Here is a 22,818-nt window from a genome sequence, read left to right as displayed (position 1 = left end):
ACCTCGACTCCCGAGCCCCCTCCCCCTCCCGCCCCCTCGGCCCGGCGAGTCCCCGCGACCGCCGCTCCCGGGAGGCGCGACAGGGGGCGCTGCGCTGGCCCAGGCTGCGGGCGGCGGCGGCGGGAGGAGGAGGCCGAGGAGGCGGGGGCGGCGGCAGGCGGGGGGCGGGGAGCCGAGCGCGAGAGGGAGGCGAGCGGCGAGACACAGGCTCCGAGGCTCGAGCGAGCGAGCGAGCCCGGGAGGGAGGGAGCGAGCGAGCGAGCAGCCCGCGCCGCCGCCTCGCAATCCGCCGCCATCCCGCCGCCTCCGCGCCCGACCGCCGCCCGACCGCCATCGCCCGGCCCAGTCGCGCCCGCGGAACCAGACCAGGTGGGCCGGGGAGTGCGGACGGCACAGGGCCGGGCCGGGCCGGGCCGGGGGCGGCGCTAAGATGGAGGCCGAGGCGGCGCGGCCCGGCCGGGCTTTGTCTCCCGCGGCCGCTGACTGACGGACGGCGCGAGCCCGAGGCTCGGCCGGACCTTTGTCCGCGAGCGCGGCCGGGCCGGGCCCCGCCGCCGCCTTCCAGCCGGGCGCGGGCGGGCCGTGGGGCCGGGGCCGGGCCGGGCGGCCTGGGGCGGCGGGCGGCCCGGGCGCGCTCGCCATTGTTGTGGCGGCGCCTCGCGGCCTCGGGCTCGGCGGGCGGGGTCCGGGGTCCGCGCGCCTCCCGCCCGCCCCAGGCCGCCCCCGCGGGCCGCGGCCGGGCTTGGGCGCCTGCGGAGCGGGGGTGCGCGCCGGGGCGGGGCTGGACTGGGACCGCGCTGGCTGGCCCCGGCCCCGGGGGCCTGGGGGCGGGGGTCTCCCGGAGCGGCCTTTCGGCGTCCGGATTCCGAGCACGCTCCCGTGGTCCCCGCACTTTTCCAAACGCCTCCCCGAGGTGGGATCCCGCGGTCGGGCTGTAGCCGGGGAAGGGAGGTAAATGGCCGCCCCAGCCTGGCTCTGCTCGATTGCGGGAACAAGAGGGTTATTTTCAAAACACTTAATGCTCTATTGCTAAAAATGTTTAATAATAAACAGGATGTCGCTACGCGGGGCCTGCCAGATGGCCCTCCCTCCCTCCTTTTCTGGTCCTCCCCACCCCTTAAGTCAAATACAGCACCGTTGAAATTTGGGCCTCTAAAGAGTGGATTTGCTTTCCTAAAATTAGAAGATTTTTTGTTCCCTTGTCTTTCTAAATATCGGGGGAGATCGGAGCCCACCTTTGGGCAAGAAGGGGTGTTTTTCAAGGCAGCGGTGAGCTTGAAGGAAGTGGGTGAAGGGGGTGGGGAGGCTTTTCCAGCGTATCATTTGCTAAATGGCTGCCTGAGCGAAAGCTTTAAAAGCCTTTGGTTTACAGGACTGTTAAACTTTCCCTAAGTTTTCTTTTTTTCCTTTAAGGTTTAGTGTGCATTTGATGTGGTATTATACGTTATCATCTCGTTCGATTTTTGTAACCATCCATCTGAAGTCTTAGCACGGGTTTCTCCAGTATCTGATTGCAGCCATTTAGCTGTGTCGGTGCACAGCAGTATGTGGTTAGGTGGGACTTAGGAGGCCCAAGCTTTGTGGTGCAAATCTTCTGTCACCTTAAAGCCCAGCCACTGTGGGTGTCTTTGAGTCTTCATTGGTGTAAATAGAGATATTGATTGCCCTCTCCACTACCATGGTAGGTTTGGGAAGATGGCAGGTCCTGGCGGAGGGCCTGGCACACAGTTGGTGCTCAGTAGTTGTTTCCTCTATGGCTGTTTGTATAGCTGTAGGGTCCTAAGACAGACATTAGCCATTTGTGGTACTGCCCTTGGAGCCAAGCTGTGCCTGTGGATGCCACAGGTGCTGGTCTAGGCATAGACAAGGGAAGGAATGCAAGGTGCAGAACATTTACGGTGCTTGTTCAGTGCTGGGCCTCTGTGGGGAGATGTAGAAAGAGCATTTGGAACCCTCAAGAATTTAACAGACCTGGTGTGTGTGATAATAGGTAATAAGGCAGGGCTAAAAGGTACTCAGATCAAGCACTGGCTGAAGAACTGCCTTTGAGGATGCTTTCTTTTTTTTTTTTAAGATGGAGTCTCAAGCTGTCTGCTCTGGGTAAAGTGCTGTGGCATCACAGCTCACAGCAACCTCAACTCTTGGGCTTAAGCCAGGGGTTCTCAACCTGTGGGTCGTGACCCCTTTGTAACAATGAAAATGCATCGCGGCATTAGGAAGGTTGAGAACCACTGGTTAAGTGATTCTCTTGCCTCAGCTTCCTAAGTATCTGGGACTACAGGTGCCTGCCACAACACCCAGCTATTTTTTGGTTACAGTTCTCGTTGTTTGGCAAGCCCAGGCTGGATTCGAACCCGCTAGCTCTGGTGTACATGACTGGTGCCCTAGCTGCTGTGCTGCAGGTGTTGAGCCTGAGGATGCTCTCCTTTGGGATTGGCAAACAACCATTTGGGGAGCCTTTGCTTGTTCAGGCAAGTATGTCTCTTGGAGCCTGACCAGCTGGGTTTTGGTCCTTGTTATGCAAGTCTCTGAGTGTCAGCTCCTGCATCTGTAAAATGGGAATAATTATGCTTGCCTTGGGCATCTGTTGTGGCCCTTGGGAGCATCTCATAGATTTGTAGTGAAGTGTTTCCCCCCATAGGCAGGTGATGAAATGTATGTTGTTTTTGTTGGTTACCTGTTTTTCCATTCCCTTTCTCTTAATTCCTGACCTTTTTCTTCTGTTCTGCTTGATGAAACTGCCACAACTGTGACCTCTTCACCCCCAATTCTATGGCCAGCTAATGTTTTATTGTCATGACTGTCAGCTGTTTAAGCTCCAGAATGGCTTAGAAGAGCTAGGGAGGGCAGCCAGGTCTTGGTGTCTGCTCATTGTTGGAGATCACGGGAGGACTGAGGATAATAAAGGGGGAGACCAACCCTAGTCGTGGCCACAAGTGAGGACTGAGACCCAAGTCGCTTCATGGCCAAACCTGTTAACTTGTTAAAGGCCCTGGAGACACTGTTTTTGGGCATACAGTAGTTACAGGTGGGGAATTTGTTTTTGTCCAGCATGGCATTCTGCATTCCCACTACCATCTTGGTTGTGTTTGTTTGTTTTTTTTTTTTTTGGCTGGGGCTGGGTTTGAACCCGCCACCTCCAGCATATGGGGTTGGTGCCCTACTCCTTTGAGCCACAGGCACTGCCCATTGTTTTTTTTTTTTTTAATTGTGGGACTGAGCTGTTTTAGCAAGGTCACGTCATCCTTTCTGTCACCCTTCCTCATGTCTTGCCTCTTGGCCCATCCTTTCTGTTTGACTTCACTCTGGCCCAGGCTGGCTCTGGACTGCATGTTCATTGATTGGTTAGGGAAGGAGGCTGGCTGCCCCTCTACCAAGCTTTTTGATAGCCTGTGAATTTTGGTTATCCACTGGCCCCTTAAAACTGATTGCAGGGTCCTTGCCTATGCCTATTGTGCAGGCCTGACAGCAGTGCCCTGGGCCCCCTTCAGTGTCCACTGGGCCCAAATGGGTAAAAAAGCCTGGGGAAGGATGAACCTAAAAACCTTGGGAGTGGAATTTCAGGAATGGCAAGTCTGAACTGGTTTCTTCATAGGGCTAGTTGCCTTGGGCATGGCTGATGGATTTTTGTTAAGCCTTTTGTTGGCCTGTTCAACCACTCCCACCCCTTTTTGAATTTCAGTTCTCTTTTCCTGAAGGATTACTTTTATTGTACTTTCAAGCTTTTTTTTTTTTTTTTTGCCTTGCACAAAGTACTGACTCATGTTGCTAATGGCCGTGTGCTGGTTATGTGTCTCATTATTCTACCATTTAAGATTGATCTTTTCTGTGTTGGTTTCTGTTTCAAACCAGCATAGGCTAGGTGGGCCAGGGCCTGTATTTCTGAATTGGGTAATGAGGCTTCTCTGCTGTTATGTGTGCATGTTTGTCCTGGGCAGGCAGGCAGTATTAAATAGGGCCTATCTGTTGGGTTTTAAAACAATGCATTTTTCCCTAAAAAATAAAATTTCCAGGAGACATCTGTTGGATTTGAGCTATAAATCTCATATTTTGGGCTTATGAGTAAATTTCATGTAGAAAGGCAGAGTTAACTAGACTTATCTTTTTTTAATTTAATTTTTTATTAAATCATAACCATACATTTATGGGATACAATGTGAATAGACTTTTTTTTTCAAATCATAACTTGAGTTTTTTTTTGTTTGTTTTTGTTTTGTTTTGTTTTGTTTTTTGAGTTTTTTTTTTTCTGGGACTTGGCCTCTGGAGCTTTGGGTCTGTTGTTTGAACAAAGAAAGGCTGAAGAATTGCGGGAGGTGGGGCAGAGATGGTGAACTTTCTGGTGAAATAAAATTGTTTATAACTAGCTTTTAGGTTTAAAAAGTGCCATTAAGACTGGGCCTTCTCACCTGGGAGCTGGCAGACCTGAGCCTCAGCATGGATGATATCACTGTTTATATCTGTGGGTGGCATGTGGGAAATCTCTTCGCACTGGGAGGGAGGTTTGCTGTAGTGACTTGAGCTTGAAATCTTGCTTGAGCCTTGTTCTTAGCTGTACTTGTTGATTTTCTGTGTGACCTGAGAAACAGCCTTGGTGTGAGCTGTAAAATGCTGGTAGCAACACTGTAAAGATCTGTGTGCAGCAGGAGGTATCTGTGGGCAAATGAAGTCTATCTGGGCTGCTGGTGTCTTCCATGTTTTCTTACGTTACTTCCTTCCGTTCTTACCTCTGTAGCTAGTTTTGTAGCTGTAGTCTATAGCCTCTTCTTTTCCAAGAAAACCAGAAGGCTTTTCTTCTCCGGTGTTGCAGAAGCAGTATTGATTTCAATTTTAATCTACCTGTCAGGCAGCAAATACTTCTTGAGCATCTGTTATTCATCAGGCATTGTGCATTTCTCTGTTGATAAAAGTAATGTTTCTACTGAAGAAAAATTGGAGAATACTAAAAAGAATAAATATCAGAATAAAAATATAAATCACCCGTAAGTCATTAGTGCAAAAATAACTGCACTAAGGATTCTGGTGTGTTTCCTTCCTCTGATAACGTGTTTGTGTTTTCAGAGTTGCACCAATGCTATATATACTGTATACACAGTTGACAGTGTTCCCCTCAAAGTCTTTTTCCCCTTAATGTGATAATATGTTTTCCTAAAGTTATTGAAAACATGATTTTAAAAAATAATTGTACAGTTGCTGTTAGAGATACGTCATGAATTACTTAGACCTTATTATTAGATATTTAGGTTGTTACCTATTTTTCCCTCTTATAAACAACTTTGGAGGGGGTTTCTGGTGTGTAAATCTTGGTCCACATGCCTGATTCTCTCCCGTCAGTGGAATTTCCAGGGTCAGAAGGTATGTAGGCTGGTTCCTAGGTTCTCTTTTGAACAGGGTCAATTTTCTATTCAGTCATTGTCACCTCCTTCATAAGCCTCTCGGTTCCAACTGGTTGATGATGATGAGTGGGATTGGGATCTTGCTCTGCTTACAGGTTTGAGTCTAGACAAGTCTTTTGTCTTAAATGCTTGTCCTAGGGACATAGAGAGGTAGGTGTGCCACTGTTTTTCCTCAGGAGCTCGTGGCCCAGGATGGAGAAGACAAGGACCTCTTTTTCTTTTTTTTTTTTTTGAGACATAGTCTCACTCTGTCACCCCAGGGTAGAGTGCTGTGCATCACAGCTCACAGCAACCTCAAACTCTTGGGCTCAAGTGATCCTCTGCCTCAGCTTCCTGAGTAGCTGAGACTACAGGTGCCTACAACAACACCCAGCTATTTTTAGAGATGGGGTCTTGCTCTTGCTTAGGATGTTCTTGAACTTCTGAGCTCAGGCAATCCACCTGCCTCTCTGCCTCCCAGAGTGCTAGGATTATATGAGTGAGCCACCGTGCCTGGCAAGTATTTATTTTTTATTTATTTAGAGACTCAGTCTCACTTTGTTGCCCTAGGTAGAATGCTATGGCATCGTAGCTCACAGCAACCTCAGACTCTTGGGCTCAATTGGTTCTCTTGCCTCAGCCTCCCAAGCAGCTGGGACTACAGGTGCCTGTGGTGATGCCTGGCTATTTTTAGAGATAGGGTTTTACTCATGCTCAGTCTGGTCTCCAACCTGTGAGCTCAGGCATCCACTTGTCTCAGCTTCCCAAAGTGCTAGGATTATAGGTGTGAGTCACTGTGCCCAGTGGCCAGTAGTTTTTTTTGTTTGTTTGTTTGTTTTTTTGAGACGGAGTCTCACTGTGTCGCCCTTGGTAGAGTGCTGTGGTGTCACAGCTCACAGCAACCTCAAACTCTTGGGCTTAAGTGATCCTCTTGCCAATTAGCTAGGACTACAGGCGCCTGCCACACACCTGGCTATTTTTTTGTTGCAGTTGTTTAGCTGTTGTTTAGCTGGTGCAGTAACTATTGTGCTGCGGGTGCCAAACCAGCAGCAGTTTTTTTTTTTTTTTTTTTTTGGTAGAGACAGAGTCTCACTGTACCGCCCTCGGGTAGAGTGCCATGGCGTCACATGGCTCACAGCAACCTCCAGCTCTTGGGCTTACGCGATTCTCTTGCCTCAGCCTCCCGAGTAGCTGGGACTACAGGCACCCGCCACAACGCCCGGCTATTTTTTTGTTGCAGTTTGGCCGGAGCTGGGTTTGAACCCACTACCCTCAGCATATGGGGCCGGCGCCCTACTCACTGAGCCACAGGCGCCGCCCCTGCACCAGTTTTTTAAAGTAATTTTTTTTTTCTTTTTCAGACAGAGTCTCAACCAGTCTATGGGTGGTCTCTAAAAACACGTGAGCTCAAGATATCCACTGGCCTTGGCCTCCCAGAGTGCTAGGATTACAGGTGTGAGCCACCACGCCCAACCTTTTAAGGTAATTTGTTTTTTTTTTTTGTAGAGACAGAGTTTCACTTTATTTTTTTTATTTATTTTTTTTTTTGTAGAGACAGAGTCTCACTGTACCGCCCTCGGGTAGAGTGCCGTGGCGTCACACGGCTCACAGCAACCTCTAACTCCTGGGCTTATGTGATTCTCTTGCCTCAGCCTCCCGAGCAGCTGGGACTACAGGTGCCCGCCACAACGCCCAGCTATTTTTTGGTTGCAGTTTGGCCTGGGCTGGGTTTGAACCCACAACCCTCGGTATATGGGGCCGGTGCCCTACTCACTGAGCCACAGGCGCCGCCCAGAGTTTCACTTTATTGCCCTCGGTAGAGTGCTGTGGCGTCACACAGCTCACAGCAACCTCCAACTCCTGGGCTTAGGCGATTCTTCTGCCTCAGCCTCCCGAGTAGCTGGGACTACAGTCGCCCGCCACAATGCCCGGCTATTTTTTTGTTGCAGTTTGGCCGGGGCTGGGTTTGAACCCGCCACCCTCGGCATATGGGACTGGCGCCCTACTCACTGAGCCACAGGCACCACCCCTTAAGGTAATTTTTTTTTTTGTAGAGACAGAGTCTCACTTTATCGCCCTCGGTAAAGTGCTGTGGCATCTCAGCTCACAGCAACCTCCAACTCCCGGGCTTAGGCAATTATGTTGTCTCAGCTGCCCGAGTAGCTGGGACTACAGACACCTGCCACAACGCCTGGCTATTTTTTTTTTTTTTTTGCAGTTTGGCCGGGGTTTGTTTGAACCTGCTACCCTCGTTATGTGGGGCTGGTGCCCTACCACTGAGCCACAGGCGCCGCCCTTAAGGTAATTTTTTAATGTAAAGTATACATACCATAACATTTACCTTTTTTTTTTTTTTAAGAGACAGAATCACTTTTTCGCCCTAGGTAAAGGGCTGTGGTGTCACAGCTCACAGCAACCTCCCAACTCCTGGGCTTAGGTGATTTTCTTGCCTCAGCCTCCCGAGTAGCTGGGACTGCAGGTGCTCGCCACAATGCCTGGCTATTTTGGCAGTTTGGCTGGGGCCAGGGTTGAACCCACCACCCTCCGTATATGGGGCTGGCGCCCTACTTACTGAGCCACAGGTGTCGCCCAACATTTACCTTTTTTTTTTTTTTTGAGACAGAGTCTCAAGCTGTCACCCTGGGTAAAATGCTGTGGCATCACAGCTCACAGCAGCCTCCAACTCTTGGGCTTCAGCGATTCTGTTGCCTCAGCCACTCAGGTAGCTGGGACTATAGGCGCCTGCCATAATGCCCGGCTATTTTTTTGGTTGGAGTTGTCATTGTTGTTTGGAGGGCCCGGGCTGGATTCGAACCTGCCAGCTCTGGTGTATGTGGCTGGCACCCTAAGTGTTCAGTTTGGTGCATTAAGTGGTTAAATTCCTAGTGTTTCATAGTTATCACTACTATCCTTCTCTAAAACTTTGTCATCTTTTTAAACTAAAACTCTGTACTCACCGGCCACTAAGTCTCCGCTCCCCCTCCCTCAGCCCCTAGCACCCGTTGTTCTCCTTTCTATTGCTATGTGTTTGACTACTCTGGGTACCTCTCATAAGTGAGATCGTTCAATATTTGTCATTTTGTGTCTGGCTGATTTCATTTAGGGTAATGTTTCTAAGGTTAATTAACGCATCAGAATTTCCTTTCTTTTTGAGGATGAATTATTTTTATTTTTTTTTTTTGAAACAGAGTCTCGCTATGTCATCCTCAGCAGACTGCTGTGGCATCACAGCTCACAGCAACCTCTGACTCTTGGGCTTAAGTCAGCTGTCCTTAACCTGAGGGTCTCGACCTCTTTGGGAATCAAATGACCCTTTGACAGGGCCTAAGACCATCCTGCATATCAGATATTTAGATTACGATTCATAACAGTAGCAAAATTACAGTTATGAAGTAGTAATGAAAATAATTCTATGGGTGGGGGTCACCACAACATGAGGAGCTATATTAAAGGTTTGTGGCGGCTCAGCGCCTGTGGCTCAAGCGGCTAAGGCACCAACCACATACACGTGAGCTGGCAGGTTCAAATCCAGCCTGGGCCTGCCAAACAACAATGACGGCTGCAACCAAAAAGAGCCCTGTGCTGTGGTGGGCGCCTGTAGTCCCAGCTACTAGGGAGGTAGAGGCAGGAGACTCACTTGAGCCCAGGAGTTGGAGGTTGCTGTGAGCTGTGATGCCACATCACTCTACCCAGGGTGACAGCTTGAGGCTCTGTCTCAAAAAGAAAAAAAAAGAAGGATCGCAGCATTAGGAAGGTTGAGAACCACTGGCTTAAGTGATTCTCTTGCCTCAGCCTCCTCAGTAGCTGGGACTACAGGTGTCCGCCACAACATCTGGCTTTTTTTTTTTTTTTCCCTCCAGTTTTTGGCTGGGGCTGGGTTTGAACCCACCACCTCCTGTATATGGGGCCTGCACCCTTCTCCTTGAGCCACAGGCACCACCCACACCTGGCTGTTTTTTGGTTGCCGTTGTTTAGCAGGCCTGGGCTGGGCTCGAACCCTCCACCTTCAGTGTATATGGCCAGCGCCCTACTCAATGAACTATGGGTGCCTAGCTGATGAATAATATTCTATTTCATGTGTATACCACATTTTATCCATTCATCTATGGGTGACAACTTGTGAATATAGTTTTGCTTTTATTTATCAAATTGTCCTTTTCCCCCCATTGGAACGAGTACACCCTGAAGCAGAATTCTCTGCTTCTGGTTCGTCCTGTGTACGGTGTCTAACACGGAGGGCATGTCTTCCTCATGGGCAGGTGAGTTACAGAGCTGTGTGGGAAGGGCTCAAAGGAGCCCACTAGGTCTTTGCTTCTGTTTGCCCTGTGTATAGTGTCTAACATGGAGGGCATGCCTTCCTCATGGGCAGGTGAGTTACAGAGCTGTGTGGGAAGGGCTCATAGGAGCCCACTAAGTCAGGCTCCACTCACCCTGGGTGTGGACTGGTCAGGGAAGGCATTTTGGAAGATGTAGCAAACTTGAAATAAGCATTTCAACTTGAAAATACAGTAGACCCTCCATAGCTGAGGACTTTCCGAGATTGACTGCCTCCTTAAGTTGACATAATTTTCATAGAGAAACAGGGACCACATGTGTACATGGCATGTGTCAGTACAGCTGGCCTAGGAGGTATTGACCACCTCTGTATGTTGACCAGTTTGTTACAGTTCCTTGGGTGGTCAGCTTACAGACCTTCTACTGTAGTATGCTGAGTCCTAGAATGTTAAATATCTATTTCAGTGTAGAAATCAGACATTATGGGTCCCAGAATAGAGCTCCAGGGTCAGCCTACTTTCCAGAGGGCTGACATTATGCAAGTGCTCTAGTGTGGCCAGTGGCCAGCTGAGAGGAGGGCAGAGACTGACTGTGGCTCCGGAAAGCCAGTGCTGGCTCTCCCAATGTGCTTTGGAATCATCTCTTTGTATATAGAAACTTGCGATGGATGAATCGCTGTAGGGCCTGCTGGAGAAAGGAGGTCATCTTCAGCACTCTTTCCATGGTTCCTTTGTGTCTTCCAGAGCTTTTTTCGGCAGGTGTTTACATACAGTTCAGAGCTTAAAGAACAGCTCTGTTCTAGGCTGTGACAGAGAACAGGCCTGTCTGGGAGGGGCGCCGTCTCCTGCCTGGCTGACCTGGCTGTGGGACTGAATGGACTGAGTGTTCAGAAATCGTTAGGGCAGAATGTGGTCCTGAAGCATAATGTGGAATTTCCTAGGTTTTTTTCTTGATAAAAAATGAGTTATAAAAGTATACATACCGTAAAAAGGAAAGAAAACATATATGATGAGAAATGAAAGCTGTCTATTCCACAACTTCCCATAATTGCTGTGGTTTGGTTGTTTATCCTTAGTGCACACATAAATACGGCCTCATGTAGGTAAGTCTTTTTAAAAGACAAAAATGGAATGTACTATCCTTTCTTGTAACTCGCACTTAAAAAAATACTATGAGATGGGCGGCGCCTGTGGCTCCGTCAGTAGGGCGCCCGCCCCATATACCGAGGGTGGAGGGTTCAAACCCGGCCCCGGCTGAACTGCAACCAAAAAATAGCTGGGCATTGTGGCGGGCGCCTGTAGTCCCAGCTACTCGGGAGGCTGGGGCAGGAGAATCACTTAGGCCCCCAGGAGTTGGAGGTTGCTGTGAGCTGTGTGATGCCACAGCACTCTACCGAGGGCCATAAAGTGAGTCTCTGTCTCTACAAAAAAAAAAAAAAATACTATGAGATGGGCGGTGCCTGTGGCTCAAAGGAGTAGGGCGCTGGCCCCATATGCCGGAGGTGGCAGGTTCAAACCCAGCCCCGGCCAAAAACTGCAAAAAAAAAGAAACCAACTATGAGCATTTTTTCACATTAATGTAGACAGATTTACCACACTTTCAATGCTTTAAAAATAATACTAGCTTATAGGCTTGGCACCTGTGGCTCAAGTGGCTAAGGCGTCAGCCACATACACCTGAGCTAGTGGATTCAAATTCAGCCTGGGCTCACCAAACAACAATGATGGCTGCAGCCGAAAAATAGCCGGACATTGTGGCAGGCGCTGTAGTCCCAGCTACTTGGGAGGTAGAGGCAGGAAACTCGCTTGAGCCCAGGAATTGGAGGTTGCTGTGAGCTGTGATGCCATGGCACTCTACCCAGGGCGACAGTTTGAGGCTCTGTGTCAAAAAAACAAGGTTATAAAAAATATACAAGTGTATAGAGAAGAAAAAATAGCTTATAATCCATGGCCCAGGTATTCCCAGTTGAGTTTCGTTTTTGGCCAGGGCCAGGTTTAAACCCACCACCTCCTGTATATGGGGCCGGCGCCCTGCTCCTTTGAGCCACAGGTGCTGACCTTCCCAGTTGACCTTTTTTTTAAAAGGTAGTTAGAAAATTTAAGCTATCTGCAAAGATATAAAGGCTCTTTCTCAATCCTCCTGAAAGCAAACCACAGTGAAAAGTTCTTGTAATTCTTCCCAGGAAAAAGCAGGTGCACCTCCTCCACACGTGTCTGTGTCCTGGTGCTCCTGCCCAGGGTAAGATGGCTCTGTGTGCTCTGTGACAGCCATGCAGACGGTCATGTCATCTGTTGGAGCAACTGCAGAAGATACTTTGTGGGTATACTTGATTTAACCTGTCTCCTATTGGTGGACATTTAGGCTATTTGTAATTTTGGAGTATTATACAATTTTGGTAAAACTATGCTAAATTTCTCTTCAAAAACATGTAACATGTAATTTGTATATAATAGTATATGAAAGTATTTCTGTCTTATGGGCTCTTCCAACTGAGCAGCATTTTGGTAAGAATTCTGCTAAATTCCTCTTCAAAAAACTATTGGTTTATATACAATACCGTGCGAGCATGTGTTTCTGAACTGTGGACTTTTCCAAATGAATACCTTTTTTGGGTCCTGCAGGGGTAGGGAACTTGCTATGTCATGTGGCCTTCTAGATCCTTGAGGATCCTTCTAGACCACATGCGGCCTCTTGACTGAAGCCACGTTGTACAGAATAAATCCTAATATAGAGGTGCTGCCCTCGGGGATCTGAAGGGCCACATGTGGTCTTGAGGCCAGAGGTTCCCACTCAGGTTGGACGGCAGCTTATCAGAGAAGCAGCTCCTTTCACCGGGATCTCCAGCCCCGTGATCTTTGAGCATCCTGTTTAGGGAAGGCCAGTGCAGGGACTAGACACAGGCTATAGATAGGCACAAGTCTTAGGTTGATTTTTCCCTGGCACCTGAATGATGGTACCTGTTGCCAGTGTTTCCTTCTCCATGTGGAGTTTTCCATATATAGTCTTAGGAGATTTGTGTGTCCCACATTCTGCAGCCTTTGGTGGTTTTGTTCCTGGTAATGGTTTGACTTTGTATTTGCTGGCTGATTTTCTTTTGCATCTCCTGATAAGGGCTGTTGTGTGTTCATTTGCTCCCTCCCTACTCAACCTCTTGTCCTCTGGGCCCCCTCCAGGCTGCCTTCATTTTCCAGATCACATCTAGTGACTGCAGAGAGAAAGCACCTGGAAACACTAGGCTGTGGAGAATGTGTGCTGGGTGGCAAGATGAATGCCCAGCGGAGATATGGTTTGGAGTCACACCTCTCTGGCCTGGTGTGTTGTTACTGTGAGTGTGAGCCTAGGCTGAGTTCACGGTGAGAGCTGGGGATGCCACCCCCCTTCTGCTGCCCCTCCTGGTGGAGAGCACCTCTCTTTGGCAGGTTCTGGACGCACAGTGCAGCGCCCCATGTTGGAAGCCCTGCTTTGGGTCAGCTGCCTTCAAATGTGGGTTCCAGTACCCACAAGCTGGGTAGCCTGGGGCCAGCTATTTATTTATTTATTTAATTTATTTTTTTTTTTTTGCAGTTTTTTTTTGGCCGGGGCTGCGTTTGAACCCACCACCTCTGGTATATGGGGCCAGCGCCCTACGCCTTGAGCCACAGGAGCTGCCCCTGGCCAGTTATTGAGTTTTTTTGAATCTCTATTCTCTTCCTCTGCATAATGTGACAATAACACTTTTATGTGCCAGAGTGGTACCTAGGACAAGGCAAACAGGCTCCAGATAAACAGTAGCTATTAATAAACAGTAACTATTCCACACTAGACCAGGACCTGGGGATTTGGAATAGACAGACTTATACACTTGGGGTTCATTTGTTTACTATATGTTGAGGTTTCTAGGTTAGAGCTAGAATGCTGTGGTGTCACTCTAGCTCACAGCAACCTCAAATTGTGTGTTAAGCCCTGTGCTGCATGCTACAAGTTGTAGACCCAAATCAGGTATCCCCTCCCTTCTCCAGGAGCGCAGACACCTTAACCAACCAGGGCCTTTCTGTGGCCCAGGTGACGTCTTTCCAGCTAACAAAGGTGTTTGAATGCTGGTTGCTGCCCTGTGCTGAGTCTTTTCTGTTCTGGGAGAGCTTAGGTAAACATCTTGGAAGGGAAATAGGCCGGCTCAGTCAGTGGGTGGTGGCCAGCTGCAGCTCTGACTTGATGTCACGCAGGCAGGAGTGTTCCTTTTCTCTACTGACATCTACCTGCCATGGAACGTCTTTTATTCTCTTGAGCCTCAGTTTCCTTATCTGCCAAGTCTGCATTGCTGTAAAGATTGACATAGTTCCCGGAAGGCCATTAGCATGGAGCAGGGAAACCAGTCAACAGTATAAAGTGTTGATTTCATGTTTTCAGTTTCCTGAGACCTTAAAAACAATGTAACAGTTACAATACAGGCTAAAAAAATCCAAACACTGTAGAAGCCACAAAGTAGAAAATAAAAGTCATTCTGCTGTCTTGGAAGATTATTTTTCAACTAACAGAAATGTCTTAATTATGCATATAAATTCTAAACCTGAAATGACCATTGGACGATGGGGGATAAGTAAAAGACATTTTGTATATAGAGTGGGTTTTTTTTTTTTTTTGTAGAGACAGAGTCTCACTGTACTGCCCTCGGGTAGAGTGCCGTGGCCTCACACAGCTCACAGCAACCTCCAACTCCTGGGCTTAAGCGATTCTCCTGCCTCAGCCTCCCGAGCAGCTGGGACTACAGGCGCACGCCACAACGCCCGGCTATTTCCCAGCAGTTTGGCCGGGGCTGGGTTTGAACCCACCACCCTCAGTATATGGGGCCGGCGCCCTGCTCATTGAGCCACAGGCGCTGCCCTAGAGTGGGTTTTTTTTTTTTTTTTTTTTTTTGAGACAGAGTCTCACAATGTCGCCCTGGGTAGAGTGTTGTGGCCTCACAGCTCACAGCAACCTCAAACTCTTGGGCTTAAGTGATTCTCTTGCCTCAGCCTCTCAAGTAGCTGGGACTACAGGCGCTGGCCACAACCCCCAGCTAATTTTGTTTTGTTTTTGCAGTTGTCGTTGTTTAGCTGGCCTGGGGCTAGGTTCGAAACCGCCAGCCTCAGTGCACATGGTCCAGTGTTGTAACCACTATGCTATGGATGCTGAGCTGTTGTATATATTTTTTTGTTTGTTTGTTTTTTTGTTCTTGTTTTTTTTGAGATGGAGTCTCACTCTGATGCCCTACTAGAGTACTGTGGTGACACCCTAGCTCACAGCAACCTCATACTCCTGGGCTCAAGTGATCCGCCTGCCTAGCAAGAGTGCTAGGATTATAGGTGGGAGCCACCCCACCTGGCCATTGCACATATAGTTTCCCAGCTTTATATCATTTCAGCCTTTCCCTGTGTGAAGGGGGGAAACTTCATTGTAATTCTTTGCATATCCTGGATGAATCATAACATTGTGTTGATAAAATTCAACAGTGGCAAATAAAAGGTTAAATTAAAAAGCTCTGCTTCCTAGTGATCTCAAAGCTTTATGATTTGGTATTGACATGGGGGAGTCTGGGGGCTTGGTGAAGGTGGGCTGTGTGTCCTGTGATATGAGCTTGTGGGGTAATGGGTTTGGTACAAACTGGCTTTTTAAGAGTTTAAGGGAGACAGTAGGGTGGGGTTGGAGAGTTGTGAGAAGTGTGGAAGGTCTTTGCTTGTTACCAATGATAAATACAGTCAGTGCACATGTTCCTCTTTTCTGCCTTACTGAAATAACAGATTGGCATACCTGTGAGTACCACGGGGAATACCGGGCCCTGATTTTGTGTTCTTCCTTTGTTACTTCAGACCTGGTCATACCTGATCAGTGGCTAGTGATGTAATTGTCCTGGGTTTCTTCCAGTGTCTGAGGCTAAGAGAAGAAAGAAATAGTACATGGGTTCCAATTATAGTCCTTTGGACTTTGCTGGAGATCATTTTTTAAACCAGTTGGACCCTTTTAGCTCCCTCCCTTCAGTATCTTTGGATTTATTATATATCTTCATCAAATGGAAGGTGCATTTGTGAGGGTTGAGCTGTTGATGAACCCTCTCTGTAAACACGCACCTGGGGTCCCCATGTGGTTTGTGGTGGTGTGGGCTAGGGAGACTAGCAGGACATTGGCCTTTTCTTTCACATTTCCTCATCTGCAGATAGGATGTGACATTAAGGACAGCTGTTACTTACTGTTAGCCACTGTCAGTGGCTGTTAGGAAGCTTCTCTGTACAGCCAGAGTGGTTAATCAGGAAGCCTGATGGAGTGTCTTCTCACTTGGGTGGGTATGGGAGGTGTTGCATTCAGGCTAGAGCCGTGTGTTGCTAAGGAGTCTCCTTGGGGACTTCTGGTGACAGTCACTGTTGGCTCATTTCTGCCTCCTACAGCTGAACTGTGGGATACCATAGTTAGAGGAGGGTGGGAAGAGGAAGGGTTTTTTTATTTTGTTTTATGTTTTGAGTAAGTAGGTTGTTTTGTGTCACTTTGCAAGTTCGTTGCTAAAGGGCCCCTGACTCCTGTGGAAATTTACCTGTGATTGGTTTCTTTGGGCAGGGTTACAGTTCTCAATTCCTTCCTTGCCTTTCATTTCTTTTTTTTGCCTTTCATTTCTTGCACACAAACAAAAAATGTGCTTTGTTGAAATGCCAGGTGGTTCAGAAATACTAGTTCAGAGATACATGTTCTAAGGTGTTGGTTGTTAGCTTTGTCATAGTACACAGTTGAAAATACGACGTGTCCCAAAAGTCATCATTTATAGGGAAAAGGAGAAATGATAGCTAAAGGTACCTTTATTTAGAAAATATTTATTACAAAATTTTTCAAAATATTCTGTATATGTTGGCCCCATTTGTAAAATTTTGAGATGCATATTTTGGTTTTTTTTTTTTTTTTGAGACAGTTTTATTGTGTTGCTCCAGGCCTGCAGGGGCCTCAGCCTAGCTCACAGCAACCTCCAACTCCTTGGTGCAAGTGATCCTCCTGCCTCTGCACCTGGCCTATAGTGAATATTTGTAAATAAAGGTACATTTAGCTATAATTTCCTATTTTCCCTATGCATGGTGACTTTAGGGGTGACTTGAGACACCCTATAGTTCACATGACTAAGACAGTCAGAAAGATGTGATGCCACTACGTGATGTGGTGCTTTTTTTTTAAGTCTTACTTTGGGGCAGCACCTGTGGCTCAGTGAGTAGGGCACTGGCCCAGTATACCGAGGGTGGCGGGTTCAAACCTGGCCCTGGCAAACTGCAACAAAAAATAGCTGGGTGTTGTGGCAGGTGCCTGTAGTCCCAGCTACTCAGAAGGCTGAGGCAAGAGAATGGCCTAAGCCCAGGAGCTAGAGGTTGCTGTGAGTTGTGACGCCAGGGCACTCTACTGAGGGCTATGAAATAAGACTCTGTCTCTAAAAAAAGAAATTGGGCGGTGCCTGTGGCTCAAAGAAGTAGTGCGCTGGCCCCATATACCGGAGGTGGTAGGTTCAAATCCAGCCCTGGCCAAAAAAAAAAAAAAAGTCTTGCTTTGTTACCCTCAGAGTGCTGAGGCATTGTAGTGCACAGAAACTTCAAACTCTTGGGCTCAAGTGATTGATTCTCTTGCCTCAGTTCCTAGTATCTGGGACTATAGGCACTTGCCACAATGCCTGGCTATTTTTAGAGACGAGGTCTTGCTCTTGGTCAGGCTGATCTTGAACTCCTGAGCTCAAGCAATCCACCCACCTCAGCCTCTCAGAGTGCTAGGATTACAGATGTGAGCCTCCAGGCCCAGCCTCTGTGATGCAGTGCTTTTGTAGGCATTAAAAAAGTATGAGGTACTAGCTGGGCGTGATGGTACCCTTGTTGTCCCTGTGACTTGGGATTCTGAGGCAAGAGGATCATTTGAAGGTTGCTGAGAGCTGTGATGCCACAGTATTCTACAGAGGGCAACAAAGCAAGACTGCCTCAAAAAACAAAAAATAGCCTGTGCTCTTAACCACTGTGTCATACTGAATGCGTGTTTGTTGGGAATATCTTTGGTCTGTAGTCAGATCAAAACAAAAAGAGGGCTGGGCAGGGTGGTAGGGTCCCTGGAACTCAGGAATTTGAGACCAGCCTGAGCAAGAGTGAGACCCCCGTCTCTACCAAAAATAGAAAAAATTAGCCAGGCATGGTTGTGCATACCTGTAGTCCCAGCTGCTTGGGAGGATGAAGTAAGAGATAAAGTAAGAGTATGGCTTGAATCTAGGATGAGTTTGCTGTGAGCTAGGCAGATGTCATAGCACTCTAGCCTGGGCAACAAAGTGAGACTCTGTCTTCAAAAAAAAAAAAAGGTGGCGCCTGTGGCTCAGTGAGTAGGGCGCTGGCCCCATATGCCGAGGGTGGCGGGTTCATACCCAGCCCCGGCCAAACTGCAACAACAACAAAAAAATAGCTGGGTGTTGTGGCGGGCGCCTGTAGTCCCAGCTGCTCGGGAGGCTGAGACAAGAGAATCACGTAAGCCCAAGAGTTAGAGGTTGCTGTGAGCTGTGTGACGCCACGGCTCTCTACCGAGGGCGGTACAGTGAGACTCTGTCTCTACAAAAAAAAAAAAAAAAAAAAAAGAATGAAGCTCGGCACCTGTGGCTCAACAGAGCTAGGGTGCCAGCCACATGTACCAGAACTGGTGGGTTCAAAACCTAGTCAAACAACAATGACAACTACAACTAAAAAATAGCCTGGCGTTGTGGCTGGTGCCTGTAGTCCTAGCTACTTGGGAGGTTGAGGCAAGAGAATTGCTTAAGCTCAAGAATTTGAGGTTGCTGTGAGCTGTGATGCCACAGCACTCTACTGAGGGTGACATAGTGAGACTCTTGTCTCAAAATAAAGAAAAAATGAGCTAGATTGTTCTGTATTTTCTTAGAAGGAGGGCCACAATATATTAAGAGAAGAACCCAAGTTGCAGCATACATAATATAGTAACTTCCCTCATTTGTAGAAGAAAATTGAAGGTCACAGCTCTGCACATAGGTTTATATTAGCAGAGAAAAAGGTGTGAAAGTTATCCATAAATTGTTAGCAGTAGTTAGCTTTTATGTTGGATAGTTTTGTTAGTATCATTTGAATTTGTTATACTGAATGTGTCCTTGTAATATAGATAACTAATTGTAAAAGTGACACATAAACACATTTTAAAACAGGCATGCCTGTGGGTAGTGGGCTGGGACTGGGCAGCTGGTGTGTTATGTTGCTGGCTCTTTCCTGGCACAAGCTCAGGACCACAAGTCCAAACTATAATTAGGCAAGAGCTTCTTCCCAAGGTTTCCTTTCTCCAATTCAACTTATCTGGAGTGTCCTGGCTTCTGGTGCTGTGGCCCCATAGTTCATGTGAATGAATTGAAGTGGTTCAGTCACCTGTCACTGTTGATGTCAGTGGCAGTCAGACCCAGCTTTGTTGATCTAGTTAGAAGGAACAATCCAATACAAACGCCTTCTGCATTTTCCGTTCCCTTCTAAATCAGATTTGCAATAAAGAACTTAAATTTCAGCTGCATTTGCAAAATACTTCTTGTTTACTAATTTATCATTATTTGGAGGTGGAAAAGGAAGGAGAAACTGAATTAGAGCTACATGTTTTAACTATTTCTCTTATGTGACAGGTCCTTGTTGAATTTCAGTGCTGCGGAAGGGAGGCCTTTGTATCTGTCCAGCTGCTCATCCTTATCTGTATATTGAAATTGAAGTTGTCTCCCCGCCTCCTACTTGCTGAATTAACTGCTTATTCAAAAGGAGTGGTTGCTGTGAGCTGTGATGATACCAGGGCACTCTACCAAGGGTGAGACTCTGTCTCAAAAATTAAAAAAAAATGGGAGTGCTAATAACTGTCTCTGAGTGGTTATCTATTTTATTTTTTGATCCACTCAGGTTTTTTATTTTTTGCAGTTTTTGGCCGGGGCCGGGTTTGAAGCCACCATACCTGGATAATTTTTTTTCTTTTTCTTTTTCTTTTTCTTTTTGTAAAGAAATCTCCTTAAGTTGCTGAGACTGGTCGTGAACTGGCCTCAAGTAATCCTGCCTAGGCCTCTCAAAGTGCCAGAATTACAATCATGAGCCAGCACTTCAGGCCAGAACAATTTTTTAAATTCAATTTTTATTCTAATGTATTCATTAAAGTACTTTTGCCTTTTTTTTTTGAGACTGAGTCTCGAGCTGTCACCCTGGGTAGAGTGCTGTGGCATCACAGCTCACAGCAACCTCCAACTCTGGGACTTCAGAGATTCTTTTGCCTAAGCCTCCCAAGTTGCTGGGACTACAGGTACCCATCACAACGCCCGGCTGTTTTTTGGTTGTAGTTGTTGTTTGGCAGGCCTGGGTTGGATTCAAACCCACCAGCTCTGGTGTATGTGGCTGGTGCCCTAGCTGAATGAGCTATAGGCACTGAGCCAACTTTTGACTTTTTCATTGTTTCTGCTTTCCTTCACATTTGATTTTTTTTTTCTGACTTATTAAATTGGATATTTTCTGTTAGCCATTTAAAGTTTTAAGGTTATTTCTGAATACAATTTTTTTTGAGACAGAGTCTCACTTTGTTGCCCTTGATAGAGTGCTCTGGCGTCATACCTCACAGCAACCTCAAGCCATTCTCTTGTCTCTGGCTCCTGAGTAGCTGGGACTACAGGCACCCACCACAATGCCCGGATACGGGATCTCACACTTGCTCAAGCTGGTCTCGAACCTGTGAGCTCAGGCAGTCCACCTGCCTCGGCTTCCCAGAGTGCTAGGATTACAGGTGTGAGCCACCACGCCCAGCCATTACAAATTTATTTTTGTTTTAAAAGTTTTATTAGATGGAGCTGGAACATATTATTCTTAGCAAAGTATCTCAGGAATGGAATACTTTGGAATGGCTGTACTCAGCCCTACTTTGAAACCAAATTATGGCTTTCATATGAAAGCTATAACCCAATTATAGCCCAAAGAGGAGAGGGAGGGGACGGGGTGAAGGATGCTTGGAGGGAGGGTAATTGGTGGGACCAACCTACAGTGCATCTTACAAGGGTACATGTGATATTTACTAAATGTAGAATATAAATGTCTTAACACAATAACTAAGAGGGTGCCGTGAAGGCTATGTGAGCCAGTTTGATGAAAATGTTTCAGATTGGGGCAGCTCCTATGGCTCAAAGGGGTAGGGCGCCGGCCCCATATGCTGGAGGTGGTGGGTTCAAACCCAGCCGGGGCCAAAAACTGCCCCCCCCCCAAAAAAAATTCAGATTGTATATAAAACCAGCACATTGTACCCCATGATTGCATTGATGTACACAACAATGATTTAATCAAACAAACAAAACAGTTGCGTTATACAGGCTTGTCACCTGTAGCACAATGAGTATGGCGCCGATCACATGCACTGAGGCTGGTGGGTTTGAACCTGCCCTGAGCCAGCTAAGCAACAATGACAACTGCAACCAAAAAATTGCCAGGCGTTGTGGTGGGCGCCTGTAGTCCCAGCTACTCGGGAGGCTGAGGCAAGAGAATCACTTAAGCCCAAGAGTTTTCTTTTTTCCTTTTTTTTTTTTTTTTTGTAGAGACAGAGTCTTACTTTATGGCCCTCGGTAGAGTGCCATGGCATCACACAGCTCACAGCAACCTCCAACTCCTGGGCTTAAGCGATTCTCTTGCCTCAGCCTCCCGAGTAGCTAGGACTACAGGCGCCCGCCACAACGCCCAACTATTTTTTGGTTGCAGTTCAGCCGGGGCCGGGTTTGAATGCGCCACCCTCGGTATATGGGGCCGGCGCCTTACCGACTGAGCCATAGGCGCCGCCCAAGCCCAAGAGTTTTCTTAAGTGATTCTCTCAGACAAGAGAATCACTTAAGCCCAAGAGTTTTTTTTTTTTCCTTCTTTGAAAAGAGGAAACCTGGGCGGCGCCTGTGGCTCAGTCGGTAAGGCGCCAACCCCATATACCGAGGGTGGCGGGTTCAAACCCAGCCCCGGCTGAACTGCAACCAAAAAAAAAAATAGCTGGGCGTTGTGGCGGGCGCCTGTAGTCCCAGCTACTCGGGAGGCTGAGGCAAGAGAATCGCTTAAGCCCAGGAGTTGGAGGTTGCTGTGAGCTGTGTGATGCCATGGCACTCTACCGAGGGCCACAAAGTGAGACTCTGTCTCTACAAAAAAAAAAAAAAAAAAAAAGAAAAGAGGAAACCTTTTCTTTTTTTTTTTGTAGAGACAGGGTCTCACTTTATGGCCCTCGGTAGAGTGCCGTGGCCTCACACAGCTCACAGCAGCCTCCAACTCCTGGGCTTAAGTGATTCTCTTGCCTCAGCCTCCCAAGTAGCTGGGACTACAGGCGCCCGCCACAACACCCGGCTATAAAAGAGGAAACCTTTTCATCTTGGGTAGAGTGCCATGGTGTCACAGCTCACAGCAACCTCCAACACTTGGGCTTAAGTTATTTTTTGGTTGTAGTTGTCATTGTGAGCAGGCCCAGGCTGGGCTCAAATCCACTAGCTTTGGTATATGTGGCAGGGGCTGAGCTACGGGCACTGAGCCTAAGCACAAGAGTTTAAGGTTGCTATGAGCTGTGACGCCATGGCATTCTACCCAAGGTGACATACTGAGACTGTCTCAGAAAAAAAGGTTTTATTATACAGACTTCTTTTTCCATTTGTGCTAGATCTTCTGTAGCTATAGTTTGTGTTGATGGAAAAGACATACTATGTAAAGTAATTTAAACAAGTTTATTCTGAACCAAAGTTGAGGACCATGACCTAAAGCTACACCCAAGAAGGCTTGATCATGTGGACTTGATCTATTATAGTTATAGTTATATTATAGTTACAGTTTGGTTTTATACACTTTAGGGAGACAGGATTTACAGGTGAGGTGATAAAGAGTCTGTGGAAGGCATACATTCATTGGTTTGGGCCATTGGATGCCTGGGAGGGGGGCGGGGCTTATTACAGGTTATAGGTTGGTTTAAAGATTCTTTGACTAACAATTGGCTGAAAGAGTTAGGCTTTATTTAAAAGACCAAGAGTCAGTGAAAAGGAATGCTTAAGATAAAGGGTCTGTTAATCAGAGACAGTACTAGGCAGACCCACGTGGTTTGTTGTGTCTACCGAGGACCTGCAGGTAGGTCTTGAGTCACTGGAGACATCTCTAACAGAGGGGCAGGATGTGATGAAGTCTGTCTGCTCTCCTTTCTC

General features: G+C 47.5%; 1 protein-coding gene across 19 annotated transcripts in view; it reads left to right on the top strand.

Annotated features, from left to right (window-relative positions):
- The first annotated feature begins 222 nt into the window (after positions 1-222).
- The window catches only part of PRRC2B (proline rich coiled-coil 2B), a 109,852-nt gene continuing 87,256 nt past the window's right edge, over positions 223-22,818 (top strand). For 12 of the 19 annotated variants that reach the window (XM_053559266.1, XM_053559243.1, XM_053559236.1 and 9 more), the window contains exon 1: positions 224-369. The gene's annotated coding sequence lies outside the window, so the exon portion shown is untranslated. Of the gene's footprint in view, positions 370-823; positions 952-1,014; positions 1,270-2,060; positions 2,476-22,818 lie in introns of those variants that run through there. The other 7 variants (XM_053559192.1, XM_053559178.1, XM_053559273.1 and 4 more) reach the window with 6 other exon arrangements.

The sequence above is a fragment of the Nycticebus coucang genome, chromosome 2 (genome assembly GCF_027406575.1).
Source record: "Nycticebus coucang isolate mNycCou1 chromosome 2, mNycCou1.pri, whole genome shotgun sequence".
Taxonomy (NCBI): Eukaryota; Metazoa; Chordata; class Mammalia; order Primates; family Lorisidae; genus Nycticebus; species Nycticebus coucang.
The sequence above is the reverse complement of the archived record's forward strand: the minus strand, read 5'-3'. Positions and strand labels throughout refer to the sequence as shown.